This window comes from Triturus cristatus, chromosome 1_2 (genome assembly GCF_964204655.1).
Source record: "Triturus cristatus chromosome 1_2, aTriCri1.1, whole genome shotgun sequence".
Taxonomy (NCBI): Eukaryota; Metazoa; Chordata; class Amphibia; order Caudata; family Salamandridae; genus Triturus; species Triturus cristatus.
The window spans coordinates 243,752,622-243,773,224 of NC_140580.1; positions in this window are offsets into that span (position 1 = coordinate 243,752,622).

Here is a 20,603-nt window from a genome sequence, read left to right on the forward strand (position 1 = left end):
AGACTCGTACTATGGCCTACAGGTTAAGGTCTTAACTCTTACTCTGGCCTAATAGCTAAGGTCTTAACTCTTACTCTGGCCTAATAGCTAAGGTCTTAGACTCGTACTCTGGCCTAATGGTTAAGGTCTTAACTCTTTCTCTGGCCTACTGGTTAAGGTCTTAACTCTTACTCTGGGCTAATAGCTAAGGTCTTAGACTCGTACTCTGGCCTAATAGCTAAGTTCTTAGACTCGTACTCTGGCCTAATAGCTAAGGTCTTCGACTTGTACTCTGGCCTAATGGTTAAGGTCTTAACTCTTACTCTGGCCTAATAGCTAAGGTCTTAACTCTTACTCTGGCCTAATAGCTAAGGTCTTAGACTCGTACTCTGGCCTACAGGTTAAGGTCTTAACTCTTACTCTGGCCTACTGGTTACGGTCTTAACTCTTACTCTGGCCTAATAGCTAAGGTCTTAGACTCATACTCTGGCCTACTGGTTAAGGTCTTAACTCTTACTCTGGCCTAATAGCTAAGGTCGTAACTCTTACTCTGGCCTAATAGCTAAGGTCTTCGACTCGTACTCTGGCCTAATAGTTAAGGTCTTAACTCTTACTCTGGCCTACTGGTTAAGGTCTTAACTCTTACTCTGGCCGAATAGCTAAGGTCTAAGACTCGTACTCTGGCCTAATAGCTAAGGTCTTAGACTCATACTCTGGCCTACTGGTTAAGGTCTTAACTCTAACTCTGGCCTAATAGTTAAGGTCTTAGACTCGTACTCTGGCCTAATAGCTAAGGTCTTAGACTCGTACTCTGGCCTAATGGTTAAGGTCTTAACTCTTACTCTGGTCTACTGGTTAAGGTCCTAACTCTTACTCTGGCCTAATAGCTGAGGTCTTAGACTCGTACCCTGGCCTAATAGCTAAGTTCTTAGACTCGTACTCTGGCCTACTGGTTAAGGTCTTAACTCTTACTCTGGCCTAATAGCTAAGGTCTTAGACTCGTACTCTGGCCTAATGGTTAAGGTCTTAACTCTTACTCTGGCCTACTGGTTAAGGTCTTAACTCTTAATCTGGCCTAATAGCTAATGTCTTAACTCTTACTCTGGCCTAATAGCAAAGGTCTTAGACTCGTAATCTGGCCTAATGGTTAAGGTCTTAACTCTTACTCTGGCCTAATAGCTAAGGTCTTAACTCTTAATCTGGCCTAATAGCTAAGGTCTTAGACTCGTACTATGGCCTACAGGTTAAGGTCTTAACTCTTACTCTGGCCTAATGTTTAAGGTCTTAACTCTTACTCTGGCCTAATAGCTAAGGTCTTAGACTCGTACTCTGGCCTACTGGTTAAGGTCTTAACTCTTACTCTGGCCTAATAGCTAAGGTCTTAACTCTTACTCTGGCCTAATAGCTAAGGTCTTAGACTCGTACTCTGGCCTAATGGTTAAGGTCTTAACTCTTTCTCTGGCCTACTGGTTAAGGTCTTAACTCTTACTCTGGCCTAATGGTTAAGGTCTTAACTCTTACTCTGGCCTAATAGCTAAGGTCTTAGACTCGTACTCTGGCCTAATAGCTAAGGTCTTAGACTTGTACTCTGGCCTAATGGTTAAGGTCTTAACTCTTACTCTGGCCTAATAGCTAAGGTCTTAACTCTTACTCTGGCCTAATAGCTAAGGTCTTAGACTCGTACTCTGGCCTATTGGTTAAGGTCTTAACTCTTACTCTGGCCTAATAGCTAAGGTCTTAGACTCTTACTATGGCCTAATGGTTAAGGTCTTAACTCTTACTCTGGCCTACTGGTTAAGGTCTTAATTCTTACTCTGGCCTAATAGCTAAGGTCTTAGACTCGTACTCTGGCCTAATGGTTAAGGTCTTAACTCTTACTCTGGCCTAACAGCTAAGGTCTTAGACTCACACTCTGGCCTAATAGCTAAGGTCTTAGACTCGTACTCTGGCCTAATGGTTAAGGTCTTAACTCTTACTCTGACCTACTGGTTAAGGTCTTAACTCTTACTCTGGCCTAATAGCTAAGGTCTTAGACTCATACTCTGGCCTAATAGCTAAGGTCTTAGACTCGTACTCTGGCCTACAGGTTGAGGTCTTAACTCTTACTCTGGCCTACTGGTTAAGGACTTAACTCTTACTCTGGCCTAATAGCTAAGGTCTTAGACTTGTACTCTGGCCTACTGGTTAAGGTCTTAACTCTTACTCTGGCCTAACAGCTAAGGTCTTAACTCTTACTCTGGCCTAATAGCTAAGGTCTTAGACTCGTACTCTGGCCTAATGTTTATGGTCTTAATTCTTACACTGGCCTACTGGTTAAGGTCTTAACCCTTACTCTGGCCTAATAGCTAACGTCTTAGACTCGTACTCTGGCCTAATAGTTAAGGTCTTAACTCTTACTCTGGCCTACTGGTTAAGGTCTTAACTCTTACTCTGGCCTAATAGCTAAGGTCTAAGACTCGTACTCTGGCCTAATAGCTAAGGTCTTAGACTCGTACTCTGGCCTACAGGTTAAGGTCTTAACTCTTACTCTGGCCTACTGGTTACGGTCTTAATTCTTACTCTGGCCTAATAGCTAATATCTTAACTCTTACTCTGGCCTAATAGCTAAGGTCTTAGACTCGTACTCTGGCCTAATAGTTAAGGTCTTAACTCTTACTCTGGCCTACTGGTTAAGGTCTTAACTCTTACTCTGGCCTAATAGCTAAGGTCTAAGACTCGTACTCTGGCCTAATAGCTAAGGTCTTAGACTCGTACTCTGGCCTAATAGCTAAGGTCTTAGACTTGTACTCTGGCCTAATGGTTAAGGTCTTAACTCTTACTCTGGCCTAATAGCTAAGGTCTTAACTCTTACTCTGGCCTAATAGCTAAGGTCTTAGACTCGTACTCTGGCCAAATAGTTAAGGTCTTACCTCTTACTCTGGCCTACTGGTTAAGGTCTTAACTCTTACTCTGGCCTAATAGCTAAGGTCTTAGACTCGTACTCTGGCCTAATGGTTAAGGTCTTAACTCTTATTCTGGCCTACTGGTTAAGGTCTTAACTCTTAATCTGGCCTAATAGCTAAGGTCTTAACTCTTACTCTGGCCTAATAGCAAAGGTCTTAGACTCGTAATCTGCCCTAATGGTTAAGGTCTTAACTCTTACTCTGGCCTAATAGCTAAGGTCTTAACTCTTACTCTGGCCTAATAGCTAAGGTCTTAGACTCGTACTATGGCCTACAGGTTAAGGTCTTAACTCTTACTCTGGCCTAATGTTTAAGGTCTTAACTCTTACTCTGGCCTAATAGCTAAGGTCTTAGACTCGTACTCTGGCCTACTGGTTAAGGTCTTAACTCTTACTCTGGCCTAATAGCTAAGGTCTTAACTCTTACTCTGGCCTAATAGCTAAGGTCTTAGACTCGTACTCTGGCCTAATGGTTAAGGTCTTAACTCTTTCTCTGGCCTACTGGTTAAGGTCTTAACTCTTACTCTGGCCTAATGGTTAAGGTCTTAACTCGTACTCTGGCCAAATAGCTAAGGTCTTAACTCTTACTCTGGCCTAATAGCTAAGGTCTTAGACTCGTACTCTGGCCTAATGGTTAAGGTCTTAACTCTTACTCTGGCCTAATAGCTAAGGTCTTAGACTCTTACTATGGCCTAATGGTTAAGGTCTTAACTCTTACTCTGGCCTACTGGTTAAGGTCTTAATTCTTACTCTGGCCTAATAGCTAAGGTCTTAGACTCGTACTCTGGCCGAATGGTTAAGGTCTTAACTCTTACTCTGGCCTAATAGCTAAGGTCTTAGACTCACACTCTGGCCTAATAGCTAAGGTCTTAGACTCGTACTCTGGCCTAATGGTTAAGGTCTTAACTCTTACTCTGACCTACTGGTTAAGGTCTTAACTCTTACTCTGGCCTAATAGCTAAGGTCTTAGACTCGTACTCTGGCCTAATAGCTAAGGTCTTAGACTCCTACTCTGGCCTACAGGTTGAGGTCTTAACTCTTACTCTGGCCTACTGGTTAAGGTATTAACTCTTACTCTGGCCTAATAGCTAAGGTCTTAGACTTGTACTCTGGCCTACTGGTTAAGGTCTTAACTCTTACTCTGGCCTAACAGCTAAGGTCTTAACTCTTACTCTGGCCTAATAGCTAAGGTCTTAGACTCGTGCTCTGGCCTAATAGCTAAGGTCTTAACACTTACTCTGGCCTAATAGCTAAGGTCTTAGACTCATACTCTGGCCTAATGGTTAAGGTCTTAACTCTTACTCTGGCCTACTGGTTAAGGTCTTAACTCTTACTCTGGCCTAATAGCTAAGGTCTTAGACTCGTACTCTGGCCTAATGGTTAAGGTCTTAACTCTTACTCTGGCCTACTGGTTAAGGTCTTAACTCTTAATCTGGCCTAATAGCTAATGTCTTAACTCTTACTCTGGCCTAATAGCAAAGGTCTTAGACTCGTAATCTGGCCTAATGGTTAAGGTCTTAACTCTTACTCTGGCCTAATAGCTAAGGTCTTAACTCTTAATCTGGCCTAATAGCTAAGGTCTTAGACTCGTACTATGGCCTACAGGTTAAGGTCTTAACTCTTACTCTGGCCTAATGTTTAAGGTCTTAACTCTTACTCTGGCCTAATAGCTAAGGTCTTAGACTCGTACTCTGGCCTACTGGTTAAGGTCTTAACTCTTACTCTGGCCTAATAGCTAAGGTCTTAACTCTTACTCTGGCCTAATAGCTAAGGTCTTAGACTCGTACTCTGGCCTAATGGTTAAGGTCTTAACTCTTTCTCTGGCCTACTGGTTAAGGTCTTAACTCTTACTCTGGCCTAATGGTTAAGGTCTTAACTCTTACTCTGGCCTAATAGCTAAGGTCTTAGACTCGTACTCTGGCCTAATAGCTAAGGTCTTAGACTTGTACTCTGGCCTAATGGTTAAGGTCTTAACTCTTACTCTGGCCTAATAGCTAAGGTCTTAACTCTTACTCTGGCCTAATAGCTAAGGTCTTAGACTCGTACTCTGGCCTATTGGTTAAGGTCTTAACTCTTACTCTGGCCTAATAGCTAAGGTCTTAGACTCTTACTATGGCCTAATGGTTAAGGTCTTAACTCTTACTCTGGCCTACTGGTTAAGGTCTTAATTCTTACTCTGGCCTAATAGCTAAGGTCTTAGACTCGTACTCTGGCCTAATGGTTAAGGTCTTAACTCTTACTCTGGCCTAACAGCTAAGGTCTTAGACTCACACTCTGGCCTAATAGCTAAGGTCTTAGACTCGTACTCTGGCCTAATGGTTAAGGTCTTAACTCTTACTCTGACCTACTGGTTAAGGTCTTAACTCTTACTCTGGCCTAATAGCTAAGGTCTTAGACTCATACTCTGGCCTAATAGCTAAGGTCTTAGACTCGTACTCTGGCCTACAGGTTGAGGTCTTAACTCTTACTCTGGCCTACTGGTTAAGGACTTAACTCTTACTCTGGCCTAATAGCTAAGGTCTTAGACTTGTACTCTGGCCTACTGGTTAAGGTCTTAACTCTTACTCTGGCCTAACAGCTAAGGTCTTAACTCTTACTCTGGCCTAATAGCTAAGGTCTTAGACTCGTACTCTGGCCTAATGTTTATGGTCTTAATTCTTACACTGGCCTACTGGTTAAGGTCTTAACCCTTACTCTGGCCTAATAGCTAACGTCTTAGACTCGTACTCTGGCCTAATAGTTAAGGTCTTAACTCTTACTCTGGCCTACTGGTTAAGGTCTTAACTCTTACTCTGGCCTAATAGCTAAGGTCTAAGACTCGTACTCTGGCCTAATAGCTAAGGTCTTAGACTCGTACTCTGGCCTACAGGTTAAGGTCTTAACTCTTACTCTGGCCTACTGGTTACGGTCTTAATTCTTACTCTGGCCTAATAGCTAATATCTTAACTCTTACTCTGGCCTAATAGCTAAGGTCTTAGACTCGTACTCTGGCCTAATAGTTAAGGTCTTAACTCTTACTCTGGCCTACTGGTTAAGGTCTTAACTCTTACTCTGGCCTAATAGCTAAGGTCTAAGACTCGTACTCTGGCCTAATAGCTAAGGTCTTAGACTCGTACTCTGGCCTAATAGCTAAGGTCTTAGACTTGTACTCTGGCCTAATGGTTAAGGTCTTAACTCTTACTCTGGCCTAATAGCTAAGGTCTTAACTCTTACTCTGGCCTAATAGCTAAGGTCTTAGACTCGTACTCTGGCCAAATAGTTAAGGTCTTACCTCTTACTCTGGCCTACTGGTTAAGGTCTTAACTCTTACTCTGGCCTAATAGCTAAGGTCTTAGACTCGTACTCTGGCCTAATAGCTAAGGTCTTAGATTCGTACTCTGGCCTACTGGTTAAGGTCTTAACACTTACTCTGGCCTAATAGCTAAGGTCTTAACTCTTACTCTGGCCTACTGGTTAAGGTGTTAACTCTTACTCTGGCCTAATAGCTAAGGTCTTAGACTCGTGCTCTGGCCTAATAGCTAAGGTCTTAACACTTACTCTGGCCTAATAGCTAAGGTCTTAGACTCATACTCTGGCCTAATGGTTAAGGTCTTAACTCTTACTCTGGCCTACTGGTTAAGGTCTTAACTCTTACTCTGGCCTAATAGCTAAGGTCTTAGACTCGTACTCTGGCCTAATGGTTAAGGTCTTAACTCTTATTCTGGCCTACTGGTTAAGGTCTTAACTCTTAATCTGGCCTAATAGCTAAGGTCTTAACTCTTACTCTGGCCTAATAGCAAAGGTCTTAGACTCGTAATCTGCCCTAATGGTTAAGGTCTTAACTCTTACTCTGGCCTAATAGCTAAGGTCTTAACTCTTACTCTGGCCTAATAGCTAAGGTCTTAGACTCGTACTATGGCCTACAGGTTAAGGTCTTAACTCTTACTCTGGCCTAATGTTTAAGGTCTTAACTCTTACTCTGGCCTAATAGCTAAGGTCTTAGACTCGTACTCTGGCCTACTGGTTAAGGTCTTAACTCTTACTCTGGCCTAATAGCTAAGGTCTTAACTCTTACTCTGGCCTAATAGCTAAGGTCTTAGACTCGTACTCTGGCCTAATGGTTAAGGTCTTAACTCTTTCTCTGGCCTACTGGTTAAGGTCTTAACTCTTACTCTGGCCTAATGGTTAAGGTCTTAACTCGTACTCTGGCCAAATAGCTAAGGTCTTAACTCTTACTCTGGCCTAATAGCTAAGGTCTTAGACTCGTACTCTGGCCTAATGGTTAAGGTCTTAACTCTTACTCTGGCCTAATAGCTAAGGTCTTAGACTCTTACTATGGCCTAATGGTTAAGGTCTTAACTCTTACTCTGGCCTACTGGTTAAGGTCTTAATTCTTACTCTGGCCTAATAGCTAAGGTCTTAGACTCGTACTCTGGCCGAATGGTTAAGGTCTTAACGCTTACTCTGGCCTAATAGCTAAGGTCTTAGACTCACACTCTGGCCTAATAGCTAAGGTCTTAGACTCGTACTCTGGCCTAATGGTTAAGGTCTTAACTCTTACTCTGACCTACTGGTTAAGGTCTTAACTCTTACTCTGGCCTAATAGCTAAGGTCTTAGACTCGTACTCTGGCCTAATAGCTAAGGTCTTAGACTCCTACTCTGGCCTACAGGTTGAGGTCTTAACTCTTACTCTGGCCTACTGGTTAAGGTATTAACTCTTACTCTGGCCTAATAGCTAAGGTCTTAGACTTGTACTCTGGCCTACTGGTTAAGGTCTTAACTCTTACTCTGGCCTAACAGCTAAGGTCTTAACTCTTACTCTGGCCTAATAGCTAAGGTCTTAGACTCGTACTCTGGCCTAATGTTTATGGTCTTAATTCTTACACTGGCCTACTGGTTAAGGTCTTAACCCTTACTCTGGCCTAATAGCTAAGGTCTTAGACTCGTACTCTGGCCTAATAGTTAAGGTCTTAACTCTTACTCTGGCCTACTGGTTAAGGTCTTAACTCTTACTCTGGCCTACTGGTTAAGGTCTTAACTCTTACTCTGGCCTAATAGCTAAGGTCTAAGACTCGTACTCTGGCCTAATAGCTAAGGTCTTAGACTCGTACTCTGGCCTACAGCTTAAGGTCTTAACTCTTACTCTGGCCTACTGGTTACGGTCTTAACTCTTACTCTGGCCTAATAGCTAAGGTCTTAGACTCATACTCTGGCCTACTGGTTAAGGTCTTAACTCTTACTCTGGCCTAATAGCTAAGGTCTTAACTCTTACTCTGGCCTAATAGCTAAGGTCTTAGACTCGTACTCTGGCCTAATAGTTAAGGTCTTAACTCTTACTCTGGCCTACTGGTTAAGGTCTTAACTCTTACTCTGGCCTAATAGCTAAGGTCTAAGACTCGTACTCTGGCCTAATAGCTAAGGTCTTAGACTCGTACTATGGCCTACAGGTTAAGGTCTTAACTCTTACTCTGGCCTAATGTTTAAGGTCTTAACTCTTACTCTGGCCTAATAGCTAAGGTCTTAGACTCGTACTCTGGCCTACTGGTTAAGGTCTTAACTCTTACTCTGGCCTAATAGCTAAGGTCTTAACTCTTACTCTGGCTTAATAGCTAAGGTCTTAGACTCGTACTCTGGCCTAATGGTTACGGTCTTAACTCTTTCTCTGGCCTAGTGGTTAAGGTCTTAACTCTTACTCTGGCCTAATGGTTAAGGTCTTAACTCTTACTCTGGCCTAATAGCTAAGGTCTTAGACTCGTACTCTGGCCTAATAGCTAAGTTCTTAGACTCGTACTCTGGCCTAATAGCTAAGGTCTTAGACTTGTACTCTGGCCTAATGGTTAAGGTCTTAACTCGTACTCTGGCCAAATAGCTAAGGTCTTAACTCTTACTCTGGCCTAATAGCTAAGGTCTTAGACTCGTACTCTGGCCTAATGGTTAAGGTCTTAACTCTTACTCTGGCCTAATAGCTAAGGTCTTAGACTCTTACTATGGCCTAATGGTTAAGGTCTTAACTCTTACTCTGGCCTACTGGTTAAGGTCTTAATTCTTACTCTGGCCTAATAGCTAAGGTCTTAGACTCGTACTCTGGCCGAATGGTTAAGGTCTTAACTCTTACTCTGGCCTAATAGCTAAGGTCTTAGACTCACACTCTGGCCTAATAGCTAAGGTCTTAGACTCGTACTCTGGCCTAATGGTTAAGGTCTTAACTCTTACTCTGACCTACTGGTTAAGGTCTTAACTCTTACTCTGGCCTAATAGCTAAGGTCTTAGACTCGTACTCTGGCCTAATAGCTAAGGTCTTAGACTCTTACTCTGGCCTACAGGTTGAGGTCTTAACTCTTACTCTGGCCTACTGGTTAAGGTATTAACTCTTACTCTGGCCTAATAGCTAAGGTCTTAGACTTGTACTCTGGCCTACTGGTTAAGGTCTTCACTCTTACTCTGGCCTAACCGCTAAGGTCTTAACTCTTACTCTGGCCTAATAGCTAAGGTCTTAGACTCGTACTCTGGCCTAATGTTTATGGTCTTAATTCTTACACTGGCCTACTGGTTAAGGTCTTAACCCTTACTCTGGCCTAATAGCTAAGGTCTTAGACTCGTACTCTGGCCTAATAGTTAAGGTCTTAACTCTTACTCTGGTCTACTGGTTAAGGTCTTAACTCTTACTCTGGCCTAATAGCTAAGGTCTAAGACTCGTACTCTGGCCTAATAGCTAAGGTCTTAGACTCGTACTCTGGCCTACAGCTTAAGGTCTTAACTCTTACTCTGGCCTACTGGTTACGGTCTTAACTCTTACTCTGGCCTAATAGCTAAGGTCTTAGACTCATACTCTGGCCTACTGGTTAAGGTCTTAAGTCTTACTCTGGCCTAATAGCTAAGGTCTTAACTCTTACTCTGGCCTAATAGCTAAGGTCTTAGACTCGTACTCACGCCTAATAGTTAAGGTCTTAACTCTTACTCTGGCCTACTGGTTAAGGTCTTAACTCTTACTCTGGCCTAATAGCTAAGGTCTAAGACTCATACTCTGGCCTAATAGCTAAGGTCTTAGACTCGTACTCTGGCCTACTGGTTAAGGTCTTAACTCTTACTCTAGCCTAATAGCTAAGGTCTTAACTCTTACTCTGGCCTACTGGTTAAGGTCTTAACTCTAACTCTGGCCTAATAGCTAAGGTCTTAGACTCATACTCTGGCCTAATAGCTAAGGTCTTAACTCTTAATCTGGCCTAATAGCTAAGGTCTTAGACTCGTACTCTGGCCTAATGGTTAAGGTCTTAACTCTTACTCTGGCCTACTGGTTAAGGTCGTAACTCTTACTCTTGCCTAATAGCTAAGGTCTTAGACTCGTACTCTGGCCTAATGGTTAAGGTCTTAACTCTTACTCTGGTCTACTGGTTAAGGTCTTAACTCTTACTCTGGCCTAATAGCTAGGGTCTTAGACTCGTACTCTGGCCTAATAGCTAAGGTCTTAGACTTGTACTCTGGCCTAATGGTTAAGGTCTTAACTCTTACTCTGGCCTACTGGTTAAGGTCGTAACTCTTACTCTGGCCTAATAGCTAAGGTCTAAGACTCGTACTCTGGCCTAATAGCTAAGGTCTTAGACTCGTACTCTGGCCTACAGGTTAAGGTCTTAACTCTTACTCTGGCCTACTGGTTACGGTCTTAACTCTTACTCTGGCCTAATAGCTAAGGTCTTAGACTCATACTCTGGCCTACTGGTTAAGGTCTTAACTCTTACTCTGGCCTAATAGCTAAGGTCTTAACTCTTACTCTGGCCTAATAGCTAAGGTCTTAGACTCGTACTCTGGCCTAATAGTTAGGTCCTAACTCTTACTCTGGCCTACTGGTTAAGGTCTTAACTCTTACTCTGGCCTAATAGCTAAGGTCTAAGACTCGTACTCTGGCCTAATAGCTAAGGTCTTAGACTCGTACTCTGGCCTACTGGTTAAGGTCTTAACTCTTACTCTAGCCTAATAGCTAAGGTCTAAACTCTTACTCTGGCCTACTGGTTAAGGTCTTAACTCTAACTCTGGCCTAATAGCTAAGGTCTTAGACTCATACTCTGGCCTAATAGCTAAGGTCTTAACTCTTAATCTGGCCTAATAGCTAAGGTCTTAGACTCGTACTCTGGCCTAATAGCTAAGGTCTTAGACTTGTACTCTGGCCTAATGGTTAAGGTCTTAACTCTTACTCTGGTCTACTGGTTAAGGTCTTAACTCTTACTCTGGCCTAATAGCTAAGGTCTTAGACTCGTACTCTGGTCTAATAGCTAAGGTCTTAGACTCATACTCTGGCCTACTGGTTAAGGTCTTAACTCTAACTCTGGCCTAATAGCTAAGGTCTTAGACTCATACTCTGGCCTAATAGCTAAGGTCTTAGACTTGTACTCTGGCCTAATGGTTAAGGTCTTAACTCTTACTCTGGCCTACTGGTTAAGGTCGTAACTCTTACTCTGGCCTAATAGCTAAGGTCTTAGACTCGTACTCTGGCCTAATAGCTAAGGTCTTAGACTTGTACTCTGGCCTAATGGTTAAGGTCTTAACTCTTACTCTGGTCTACTGGTTAAGGTCTTAACTCTTACTCTGGCCTAATAGCTAAGGTCTTAGACTCGTACTCTGGCCTAATAGCTAAGGTCTTAGACTCATACTCTGGCCTACTGGTTAAGGTCTTAACTCTAACTCTGGCCTAATAGCTAAGGTCTTAGACTCGTACTCTGGCCTAATAGCTAAGGTCTTAGACTCGTACTCTGGCCTACAGGTTGAGGTCTTAACTCTTACTCTGGCCTACTGGTTAAGGTCTTAACTCTTACTCTGGCCTAATAGCTAAGGTCTTAGACTCGTACTCTGGCCTACAGGTTAAGGTCTTAACTCTTACTCTGGCCTACTGGTTACGGTCTTAACTCTTACTCTGGCCTAATAGCTAAGGTCTTAGACTCATACTCTGGCCTACTGGTTAAGGTCTTAACTCTTACTCTGGCCTAATAGCTAAGGTCTTAACTCTTACTCTGGCCTAATAGCTAAGGTCTTAGACTCGTACTCTGGCCTAATAGTTAAGGTCTTAACTCTTACTCTGGCCTACTGGTTAAGGTCTTAACTCTTACTCTGGCCTAATAGCTAAGGTCTAAGACTCGTACTCTGGCCTAATAGCTAAGGTCTTAGACTCGTACTCTGGCCTACTGGTTAAGGTCTTAACTCTTACTCTGGCCTAATAGCTAAGGTCTTAACTCTTACTCTGGCCTACTGGTTAAGGTCTTAACTCTAACTCTGGCCTAATAGCTAAGGTCTTAGACTCATACTCTGGCCTAATAGCTAAGGTCTTAACTCTTACTCTGGCCTAATAGCTAAGGTCTTAGACTCGTACTCTGGCCTAATGGTTAAGGTCTTAACTCTTACTCTGGTCTACTGGTTAAGGTCTTAACTCTTACTCTGGCCTAATAGCTAAGGTCTTAGACTCGTACTCTGGCCTAATAGCTAAGGTCTTAGACTCATACTCTGGCCTACTGGTTAAGGTCTTAACTCTAACTCTGGCCTAATAGCTAAGGTCTTAGACTCGTACTCTGGCCTAATAGCTAAGGTCTTAGACTCGTACTCTGGCCTACAGCTTAAGGTCTTAACTCTTACTCTGGCCTACTGGTTACGGTCTTAACTCTTACTCTGGCCTAATAGCTAAGGTCTTAGACTCATACTCTGGCCTACTGGTTAAGGTCTTAAGTCTTACTCTGGCCTAATAGCTAAGGTCTTAACTCTTACTCTGGCCTAATAGCTAAGGTCTTAGACTCGTACTCTGGCCTAATAGTTAAGGTCTTAACTCTTACTCTGGCCTACTGGTTAAGGTCTTAACTCTTACTCTGGCCTAATAGCTAAGGTCTAAGACTCGTACTCTGGCCTAATAGCTAAGGTCTTAGACTCGTACTCTGGCCTACTGGTTAAGGTCTTAACTCTTACTCTAGCCTAATAGCTAAGGTCTTAACTCTTACTCTGGCCTACTGGTTAAGGTCTTAACTCTAACTCTGGCCTAATAGCTAAGGTCTTAGACTCATACTCTGGCCTAATAGCTAAGGTCTTAACTCTTAATCTGGCCTAATAGCTAAGGTCTTAGACTCGTACTCTGGCCTAATGGTTAAGGTCTTAACTCTTACTCTGGCCTACTGGTTAAGGTCGTAACTCTTACTCTTGCCTAATAGCTAAGGTCTTAGACTCGTACTCTGGCCTAATGGTTAAGGTCTTAACTCTTACTCTGGTCTACTGGTTAAGGTCTTAACTCTTACTCTGGCCTAATAGCTAGGGTCTTAGACTCGTACTCTGGCCTAATAGCTAAGGTCTTAGACTTGTACTCTGGCCTAATGGTTAAGGTCTTAACTCTTACTCTGGCCTACTGGTTAAGGTCGTAACTCTTACTCTGGCCTAATAGCTAAGGTCTAAGACTCGTACTCTGGCCTAATAGCTAAGGTCTTAGACTCGTACTCTGGCCTACAGGTTAAGGTCTTAACTCTTACTCTGGCCTACTGGTTACGGTCTTAACTCTTACTCTGGCCTAATAGCTAAGGTCTTAGACTCATACTCTGGCCTACTGGTTAAGGTCTTAACTCTTACTCTGGCCTAATAGCTAAGGTCTTAACTCTTACTCTGGCCTAATAGCTAAGGTCTTAGACTCGTACTCTGGCCTAATAGTTAAGGTCCTAACTCTTACTCTGGCCTACTGGTTAAGGTCTTAACTCTTACTCTGGCCTAATAGCTAAGGTCTAAGACTCGTACTCTGGCCTAATAGCTAAGGTCTTAGACTCGTACTCTGGCCTACTGGTTAAGGTCTTAACTCTTACTCTAGCCTAATAGCTAAGGTCTAAACTCTTACTCTGGCCTACTGGTTAAGGTCTTAACTCTAACTCTGGCCTAATAGCTAAGGTCTTAGACTCATACTCTGGCCTAATAGCTAAGGTCTTAACTCTTAATCTGGCCTAATAGCTAAGGTCTTAGACTCGTACTCTGGCCTAATAGCTAAGGTCTTAGACTTGTACTCTGGCCTAATGGTTAAGGTCTTAACTCTTACTCTGGTCTACTGGTTAAGGTCTTAACTCTTACTCTGGCCTAATAGCTAAGGTCTTAGACTCGTACTCTGGTCTAATAGCTAAGGTCTTAGACTCATACTCTGGCCTACTGGTTAAGGTCTTAACTCTAACTCTGGCCTAATAGCTAAGGTCTTAGACTCATACTCTGGCCTAATAGCTAAGGTCTTAGACTTGTACTCTGGCCTAATGGTTAAGGTCTTAACTCTTACTCTGGCCTACTGGTTAAGGTCGTAACTCTTACTCTGGCCTAATAGCTAAGGTCTTAGACTCGTACTCTGGCCTAATAGCTAAGGTCTTAGACTTGTACTCTGGCCTAATGGTTAAGGTCTTAACTCTTACTCTGGTCTACTGGTTAAGGTCTTAACTCTTACTCTGGCCTAATAGCTAAGGTCTTAGACTCGTACTCTGGCCTAATAGCTAAGGTCTTAGACTCATACTCTGGCCTACTGGTTAAGGTCTTAACTCTAACTCTGGCCTAATAGCTAAGGTCTTAGACTCGTACTCTGGCCTAATAGCTAAGGTCTTAGACTCGTACTCTGGCCTACAGGTTGAGGTCTTAACTCTTACTCTGGCCTACTGGTTAAGGTCTTAACTCTTACTCTGGCCTAATAGCTAAGGTCTTAGAGTCGTACTCTGGCCTACAGGTTAAGGTCTTAACTCTTACTCTGGCCTACTGGTTACGGTCTTAACTCTTACTCTGGCCTAATAGCTAAGGTCTTAGACTCATACTCTGGCCTACTGGTTAAGGTCTTAACTCTTACTCTGGCCTAATAGCTAAGGTCTTAACTCTTACTCTGGCCTTATAGCTAAGGTCTTAGACTCGTACTCTGGCCTAATAGTTAAGGTCTTAACTCTTACTCTGGCCTACTGGTTAAGGTCTTAACTCTTACTCTGGCCTAATAGCTAAGGTCTAAGACTCGTACTCTGGCCTAATAGCTAAGGTCTTAGACTCGTACTCTGGCCTACTGGTTAAGGTCTTAACTCTTACTCTGGCCTAATAGCTAAGGTCTTAACTCTTACTCTGGCCTACTGGTTAAGGTCTTAACTCTAACTCTGGCCTAATAGCTAAGGTCTTAGACTCGTACTCTGGCCTAATAGCTAAGGTCTTAGACTCATACTCTGGCCTACTGGTTAAGGTCTTAACTCTAACTCTGGCCTAATAGCTAAGGTCTTAGACTCGTACTCTGGCCTAATAGCTAAGGTCTTAGACTCGTACTCTGGCCTAATGGTTAAGGTCTTAACTCTTACTCTGGTCTACTGGTTAAGGTCCTAACTCTTACTCTGGCCTAATAGCTGAGGTCTTAGACTCGTACCCTGGCCTAATAGCTAAGTTCTTAGACTCGTACTCTGGCCTACAGGTTGAGGTCTTAACTCTTACTCTGGCCTACTGGTTAAGGTCTTAACTCTTACTCTGGCCTAATACCTAAGGTCTTAGACTCGTACTCTGGCCTACTGGTTAAGGTCTTAACTCTTACTCTGGCCTAACAGCTAAGGTCTTATTTCTTACTCTGGCCTAATAGCTAAGGTTTTAGACTCGCACTCTGGCCTAATGTTTATGGTCTTAACTCTTACACTGGCCTACTGGTTAAGGTCTTAACTCTTACTCTGGCGTAATAGCTAAGGTCTTAGACTCGTACTCTGGCCTAATAGCTAAGGTCTTAGATTCGTACTCTGGCCTACTGGTTAAGGTCTTAACTCTTACTCTGGCCTAATAGCTAAGGTCTTAACTCTTACTCTGGCCTACTGGTTAAGGTCTTAACTCTTACTCTGGCCTAATAGCTAAGGTCTTAGACTTGTGCTCTGGCCTAATAGCTAAGGTCTTAACACTTACTCTGGCCTAATAGCTAAGGTATTAGACTCATACTCTGGCCTAATGGTTAAGGTCTTAACTCTTACTCTGGCCTACTGGTTAAGGTCTTAACTCTTACTCTGGCCTAATAGCTAAGGTCTTAGACTCGTACTCTGGCCTAATGGTTAAGGTCTTAACTCTTACTCTGGCCTACTGGTTAAGGTCTTAACTCTTAATCTGGCCTAATAGCTAAGGTCTTAACTCTTACTCTGGCCTAATAGCAAAGGTCTTAGACTCGTAATCTGGCCTAATGGTTAAGGTCTTAACTCTTACTCTGGACTAATAGCTAAGGTCTTAACTCTTACTCTGGCCTAATAGCTAAGGTCTTAGACTCGTACTATGGCCTACAGGTTAAGGTCTTAACTCTTACTCTGGCCTAATGTTTAAGGTCTTAACTCTTACTCTGGCCTAATAGCTAAGGTCTTAGACTCGTACTCTGGCCTACTGGTTAAGGTCTTAACTCTTACTCTGGCCTAATAGCTAAGGTCTTAACTCTTACTCTGGCCTAATAGCTAAGGTCTTAGACTCGTACTCTGGCCTAATGGTTAAGGTCTTAACTCTTTCTCTGGCCTACTGGTTAAGGTCTTAACTCTTACTCTGGCCTAATAGTTAAGGTCTTAACTCTTACTCTGGCCTAATAGCTAAGGTCTTAGACTCGTACTCTGGCCTAATAGCTAAGTTCTTAGACTGGTACTCTGGCCTAATAGCTAAGGTCTTAGACTTGTACTCTGGCCTAATGGTTAAGGTCTTAACTCGTACTCTGGCCAAATAGCTAAGGTCTTAACTCTTACTCTGGCCTAATAGCTAAGGTCTTAGACTCGTACTCTGGCCTAATGGTTAAGGTCTTAACTCTTACTCTGGCCTAATAGCTAAGGTCTTAGACTCTTACTATGGCCTAATGGTTAAGGTCTTAACTCTTACTCTGGCCTACTGGTTAAGGTCTTAATTCTTACTCTGGCCTAATAGCTAAGGTCTTAGACTCGTACTCTGGCCGAATGGTTAAGGTCTTAACTCTTACTCTGGCCTAATAGCTAAGGTCTTAGACTCACACTCTGGCCTAATAGCTAAGGTCTTAGACTCGTACTCTGGCCTAATGGTTAAGGTCTTAACTCTTACTCTGACCTACTGGTTAAGGTCTTAACTCTTACTCTGGCCTAATAGCTAAGGTCTTAGACTCGTACTCTGGCCTAATAGCTAAGGTCTTAGACTCCTACTCTGGCCTACAGGTTGAGGTCTTAACTCTTACTCTGGCCTACTGGTTAAGGTATTAACTCTTACTCTGGCCTAATAGCTAAGGTCTTAGACTTGTACTCTGGCCTACTGGTTAAGGTCTTAACTCTTACTCTGGCCTAACAGCTAAGGTCTTAACTCTTACTCTGGCCTAATAGCTAAGGTCTTAGACTCGTACTCTGGCCTAATGTTTATGGTCTTAATTCTTACACTGGCCTACTGGTTAAGGTCTTAACCCTTACTCTGGCCTAATAGCTAAGGTCTTAGACTCGTACTCTGGCCTAATAGTTAAGGTCTTAACTCTTACTCTGGCCTACTGGTTAAGGTCTTAACTCTTACTCTGGCCTACTGGTTAAGGTCTTAACTCTTACTCTGGCCTAATAGCTAAGGTCTAAGACTCGTACTCTGGCCTAATAGCTAAGGTCTTAGACTCGTACTCTGGCCTACAGCTTAAGGTCTTAACTCTTACTCTGGCCTACTGGTTACGGTCTTAACTCTTACTCTGGCCTAATAGCTAAGGTCTTAGACTCATACTCTGGCCTACTGGTTAAGGTCTTAACTCTTACTCTGGCCTAATAGCTAAGGTCTTAACTCTTACTCTGGCCTAATAGCTAAGGTCTTAGACTCGTACTCTGGCCTAATAGTTAAGGTCTTAACTCTTACTCTGGCCTACTGGTTAAGGTCTTAACTCTTACTCTGGCCTAATAGCTAAGGTCTAAGACTCGTACTCTGGCCTAATAGCTAAGATCTTAGACTCGTACTATGGCCTACAGGTTAAGGTCTTAACTCTTACTCTGGCCTAATGTTTAAGGTCTTAACTCTTACTCTGGCCTAATAGCTAAGGTCTTAGACTCGTACTCTGGCCTACTGGTTAAGGTCTTAACTCTTACTCTGGCCTAATAGCTAAGGTCTTAACTCTTACTCTGGCTTAATAGCTAAGGTCTTAGACTCGTACTCTGGCCTAATGGTTACGGTCTTAACTCTTTCTCTGGCCTAGTGGTTAAGGTCTTAACTCTTACTCTGGCCTAATGGTTAAGGTCTTAATTCTTACTCTGGCCTAATAGCTAAGGTCTTAGACTCGTACTCTGGCCTAATAGCTAAGTTCTTAGACTCGTACTCTGGCCTAATAGCTAAGGTCTTAGACTTGTACTCTGGCCTAATGGTTAAGGTCTTAACTCGTACTCTGGCCAAATAGCTAAGGTCTTAACTCTTACTCTGGCCTAATAGCTAAGGTCTTAGACTCGTACTCTGGCCTAATGGTTAAGGTCTTAACTCTTACTCTGGCCTAATAGCTAAGGTCTTAGACTCTTACTATGGCCTAATGGTTAAGGTCTTAACTCTTACTCTGGCCTACTGGTTAAGGTCTTAATTCTTACTCTGGCCTAATAGCTAAGGTCTTAGACTCGTACTCTGGCCGAATGGTTAAGGTCTTAACTCTTACTCTGGCCTAATAGCTAAGGTCTTAGACTCACACTCTGGCCTAATAGCTAAGGTCTTAGACTCGTACTCTGGCCTAATGGTTAAGGTCTTAACTCTTACTCTGACCTACTGGTTAAGGTCTTAACTCTTACTCTGGCCTAATAGCTAAGGTCTTAGACTCGTACTCTGGCCTAATAGCTAAGGTCTTAGACTCTTACTCTGGCCTACAGGTTGAGGTCTTAACTCTTACTCTGGCCTACTGGTTAAGGTATTAACTCTTACTCTGGCCTAATAGCTAAGGTCTTAGACTTGTACTCTGGCCTACTGGTTAAGGTCTTCACTCTTACTCTGGCCTAACCGCTAAGGTCTTAACTCTTACTTTGGCCTAATAGCTAAGGTCTTAGACTCGTACTCTGGCCTAATGTTTATGGTCTTAATTCTTACACTGGCCTACTGGTTAAGGTCTTAACCCTTACTCTGGCCTAATAGCTAAGGTCTTAGACTCGTACTCTGGCCTAATAGTTAAGGTCTTAACTCTTACTCTGGTCTACTGGTTAAGGTCTTAACTCTTACTCTGGCCTAATAGCTAAGGTCTAAGACTCGTACTCTGGCCTAATAGCTAAGGTCTTAGACTCGTACTCTGGCCTACAGCTTAAGGTCTTAACTCTTACTCTGGCCTACTGGTTACGGTCTTAACTCTTACTCTGGCCTAATAGCTAAGGTCTTAGACTCATACTCTGGCCTACTGGTTAAGGTCTTAAGTCTTACTCTGGCCTAATAGCTAAGGTCTTAACTCTTACTCTGGCCTAATAGCTAAGGTCTTAGACTCGTACTCTGGCCTAATAGTTAAGGTCTTAACTCTTACTCTGGCCTACTGGTTAAGGTCTTAACTCTTACTCTGGCCTAATAGCTAAGGTCTAAGACTCGTACTCTGGCCTAATAGCTAAGGTCTTAGACTCGTACTCTGGCCTACTGGTTAAGGTCTTAACTCTTACTCTAGCCTAATAGCTAAGGTCTTAACTCTTACTCTGGCCTACTGGTTAAGGTCTTAACTCTAACTCTGGCCTAATAGCTAAGGTCTTAGACTCATACTCTGGCCTAATAGCTAAGGTCTTAACTCTTAATCTGGCCTAATAGCTAAGGTCTTAGACTCGTACTCTGGCCTAATGGTTAAGGTCTTAACTCTTACTCTGGCCTACTGGTTAAGGTCGTAACTCTTACTCTTGCCTAATAGCTAAGGTCTTAGACTCGTACTCTGGCCTAATGGTTAAGGTCTTAACTCTTACTCTGGTCTACTGGTTAAGGTCTTAACTCTTACTCTGGCCTAATAGCTAGGGTCTTAGACTCGTACTCTGGCCTAATAGCTAAGGTCTTAGACTTGTACTCTGGCCTAATGGTTAAGGTCTTAACTCTTACTCTGGCCTACTGGTTAAGGTCGTAACTCTTACTCTGGCCTAATAGCTAAGGTCTAAGACTCGTACTCTGGCCTAATAGCTAAGGTCTTAGACTCGTACTCTGGCCTACAGGTTAAGGTCTTAACTCTTACTCTGGCCTACTGGTTACGGTCTTAACTCTTACTCTGGCCTAATAGCTAAGGTCTTAGACTCATACTCTGGCCTACTGGTTAAGGTCTTAACTCTTACTCTGGCCTAATAGCTAAGGTCTTAACTCTTACTCTGGCCTAATAGCTAAGGTCTTAGACTCGTACTCTGGCCTAATAGTTAAGGTCTTAACTCTTACTCTGGCCTACTGGTTAAGGTCTTAACTCTTACTCTGGCCTAATAGCTAAGGTCTAAGACTCGTACTCTGGCCTAATAGCTAAGGTCTTAGACTCGTACTCTGGCCTACTGGTTAAGGTCTTAACTCTTACTCTAGCCTAATAGCTAAGGTCTAAACTCTTACTCTGGCCTACTGGTTAAGGTCTTAACTCTAACTCTGGCCTAATAGCTAAGGTCTTAGACTCATACTCTGGCCTAATAGCTAAGGTCTTAACTCTTAATCTGGCCTAATAGCTAAGGTCTTAGACTCGTACTCTGGCCTAATAGCTAAGGTCTTAGACTTGTACTCTGGCCTAATGGTTAAGGTCTTAACTCTTACTCTGGTCTACTGGTTAAGGTCTTAACTCTTACTCTGGCCTAATAG